Source organism: Microtus ochrogaster, chromosome X (genome assembly GCF_000317375.1).
Source record: "Microtus ochrogaster isolate Prairie Vole_2 chromosome X, MicOch1.0, whole genome shotgun sequence".
Taxonomy (NCBI): Eukaryota; Metazoa; Chordata; class Mammalia; order Rodentia; family Cricetidae; genus Microtus; species Microtus ochrogaster.
In genome coordinates this window covers 26,179,771-26,184,229 of record NC_022026.1, presented here as the reverse complement: position 1 = coordinate 26,184,229, position 4,459 = coordinate 26,179,771, and positions in this window count along the sequence as shown.

Genomic DNA, 4,459 nt, shown 5'->3' with positions numbered 1-4,459 from the left:
GTTCAATGAGAATGGACCCCAGAGACTCATATATTTGCATAGTTGTGTTCCAGTTAGTGGAACTCAGGATTAGGAGATGAGGACTTGCTGGAGGTGTGTCACTGAGTGGGCTTTGAGGTTTCAGAAACCTATGTCTTTCCCAGGTAGCCCCCTCTGCCTCTTGCTTGTGGTTCAAGATATAAGCTTCCAGCTACTGCCTGACTTTATCTGTACCTGCTTGATGGCATGCTTCCCACCATGATGGTCATGGGCTCAGTTTCTAGAACTCTGAGTCCTCAGTAAGATATTTCTTCTCTAAATTGCCTTGGTGATGGCATCTTATCACAGCAACAGAAAAGTAACCAAGATACTAGTTTAAGTCTTTTAATTCATGACCTTTACCCCTGTACATTTATTTATTTTTGTTTGTTTATTTATTATTCTTTCCTGCAAATTGTGCAGTTTTCAACATATTTTGTTAGCATCATGCTTACATATTTCTATTTTTTTAAGGAATTTAAAAACCATTTTGTTTAACATTAAAGTATTTGTTTAATGTGTTTGGTTCACATCTACCTACTATTCCTTACCCTTCTTCTTCCATCCTATCCCACCATATTTTCTTCCAACTTCATGTACCTTCGCTTTTAAAAAAAAATACATTGGATCCATTAAGTGCTGTGTTTATCCATATGGGTATGCAATCATCTACTGGAGCATGGGTAGACTCTCTTTTCTATTTCCTGAAGAAAATAGATACCATCACATTGATCACAGCCAACAGTTCCTCCAAGAGGGATGGGAGAGCATGAGCCCTGTTCCTACTTATGCTGATATTTTGGTTGTTAAACCTTGAAATAGTCTTCTTGTGTATGCAATGGCAGCTACTGAGTTCATGTATGCAATAGCATTGTAAGAAGATTAGATATGCTAAAGCAGTCATGGGAAAGACCAAAAAAGAAGGCATCAACCACGCACAAAGAATTATAGGCAACTGTGGAATGCTAAGAGAGGTTTTGATAAATAGTCTTAACCAGGAAAAAGCATGCCAGTGTTAAATGGTCAGCCCAGAAAACATATATACAAATAATATTGTATGGACTCAACAGGTTACATTTTAATATATATGTATATACAAATACATATATGCATACAATAATAATTGATGACATTATTTAGGCATTGAATTTGAAGGCAATCAGAAAGAGGTATATGGAAAGGTCTGGAGACAGGAAATGGAAGGGAGAAATGTTGTAATTAAAATGCAATCTCAAAGTAAACAGAAAAATAAACATCAGAAGATTCTCCAATAAAGTCTCAGCAACATGATATGCTTAACTTGACCTGAAACAGGACAGTATCACTAGATATGCTTACGTAGAATAGGGAAAGCTCAGGAGGCCTCAATCCTAAGCAAACAACAGGCAAGTAAAGAATATTAAGAGCACAGGAGAAACAAACTTGCCCTGGGAGGAGCACACCAATTCCAAATTGTATACCAAGTGATCAGGTTTGAAACAATGTACAAATAAAGTTATAAATTTTGAGCAGGTTCTATTTTTGTGTCTATCTATCTATCTATCTATCTATCTATCTATCTATCTATCTATCTATCATCTATCTATCTATCATCTATCTATATATCTATCTACACATACATATGTAACAACAATTAGAGAAAAGTGGAGGGTATGAAGTTGAAAGAGACTAAGATAAATTACTTTGGAGAATTTAGAGGCAGGGTGGCCTGAAAGGTATGTAGGAAATGATGGAACTGTATATAGTATGTACATATACATGTATGTGTGTGTATATATATCATTATTTAATAAGTTTGACATGGGCTTTCCTGCAGATTTACATGTTTGCTTCTGATTGTTCAATCTATAGATTTATGGCTTTTTCTAGGACTGAAAAGGCTTTAGCCATAAAGTTTTCCATTTCTTTTCATTTTCCCTCTTTGCGTCCATTCTTTGGACTCATATTACGAATGTTATCTCTTTTACTTGTCCTACTGATCACTACAATTTGCTGTTCATTCAGCACAATGTTTACTTATCTTCATTTTGAAAAATTTATATTGTTCTGCCTTCCATTTTACTAATTATTTTATCTTCCCCTTTTTGGGGCATATTTTGATTTGTTATCTTATTTTTTCAATCCTTTAAAAATATTTGTGTGACACTGAATATGATTGGTTCTTGTACTAACTAGACATGCACTCGACCACTGAGCTATACCCTCAGTCCCAGCCTCTCTTTACAAATTATGGTCAGTATTCAAACTTTGTTTCCTGAGACTTTCTATTATTTTCATTTTCAAATGTTTTTGTATTTGTTCACAGAATAATTTTATGATGAGTACTTTAATCACTCTCAGATAATTATAACATCTTTCTCATCTCACTATTAATTGATTTTTCATTAAATTTGAGATCTTATTTTTCTTTTTATGAGTAAGCTATTATGGAAATCTGAACATTCTTAAAGTTATATTATAAAGCTCTGAACATTACCTCAACCTTCTATTTTAGCAGGCTTTCTATCATCCCAACCCATAAAATGGGAGTAGAGAATCTCACTTCATTACTGCCATGTGGGACCAGATACCTTTCACTTGGCCTTCATGGAAGCCCAACAGGTGCTGGATAATATTTTGTTACTGCTTGGCATAAAGGAGTTCCAATACTTCCTGAGTCCTCCATTGATGGCTCTCTCTCAAGAAATGGTAGGGGTGCCTTGTTACTGCTCCTTTCCTTATGTGTCTGACACTAAAGCCACAGAAGAGTTGATTTTGTTAATGCTTTACCTGAATGAGGGTGTTGTCATTTCATTAAGCTTCCTCTGATACAAGGAGAAGGAAGAAGATGAAAGTGGAAGTTTAGTGTTCTGCAAAATATGCTTTGAGGCATGGATTGCGTTTCCACTGACACTGAAATTCTTAGTTCCCTATCATATCCTCTCTGCTATTTATTTGAAATAGTGGGTTTGAGTATCATCTTCAGCCTTCTGAAGGTGGAATTCTACCCTCTCATCTTACTGTTGTCTGGCACAGAATTGTTGGTCTGAGGGAGAGTAGCTATCGTCTAAAATTTTTGTCTTACTGTATCTACTTTTCTTAGCACTTTAGATTTTAAAAGATAATTCTTTTGGATGTCTAGGCTGTTTTCCTTCTCTGGCTCCTGTGGGTAAAGCCATAATGAACATGCTTGAACGTGTATCTCTACAGCAGAATATAATAGTGTTCTTTAAAATGTGTCCAAAAGGGGATAGCTGAATCCTGTGGTAGACCTGGTTTTTGACTTTTTCATGAACCTCCACACTGATTTCTGTAGTAATTGCACTATTTTAAATTTTTACTAGCAGTACATTTTCCCCTTTCCCACATTGATGCCAACATTTGTCATCATTCTTTTTTTTATATATTAGCCATTAAGTCTAGTATAAGAAGTCTCAAAATAGTTTTAACTCACATTTACCAGAGGGCTGACAATGATGAACATTTTAAAAATGTTTCTCAGCCACTTGTATTTCATTTTTTGAGAACTCTGTTTGATTCAATATCTTATTTTAAAACTGGGTTACCTGTTTCCTTGAGGCGTAATGTTTTGAGTTTTTGTATATTCTAGGTCCTAACGCTTTATCTGACGTATAGCTTAAAAAGTTTTGTTTTCTCTGTTCTATAGGCTACATTTTCACTTCCAGGATGCTGTTCTTTGCTGTTCAAAAGGTTTTTTTTTAACTTCATGAGGTAACATTTATTAGCTGTTGACCTTAATGCCTGAATTGGTATGGTCATGTTCAGAAAGACTTTCTCTGTGCCAGTGATTTCAAGTATATTCTCTACTGTCTCAACTATCTGATTCAGAGTACCTTGTCTTATGTTGAGGTCCTTGATCTATTTTGAGTTAAGTTTTGTGCAGGTTGAGAGATAAGGATCAAGTTTCGTTCTTCTTTATGTAGCTATTCAATTTTACCAAGGCCAGAAAATGATGACTTTTCTCCAGTTGAGTGTAGGCTTAAATATGGATCATGAATTATGAATAAGAAAAATGTTTTCTATATACACAATGGAATATTGTATATATTGTTATATAAGTGTTAAGAAATATGAAACTGACTGACCACTATAATGATAAGTTAGTTCTTTTCGCAGTCCTTATCAGAGAAACTTCTATCTGCAGTTGATAGTGACTAATGTAGAAATATATAACTGGCCAAGGTGTAGAGAGTAAGACACTGTGGAATGCTTAACCCTGGATGGGACATTCATATCACACCAAGGCTACTCCTAAGGTTCATACATCATTGAGGAAGAGGAAGTAGAAACAGTGTAAGGGCCAGAGGGGATGGATGACTATAAGGAAATGATGTCTTGTAGACACAGCTGGGAAGTTGCATATATATAAACACATGGTGGTTGTGACACCATCACAAAAGACCTGTGAAATCTCAAGCCAAACCAAATACCAATAGGTAGA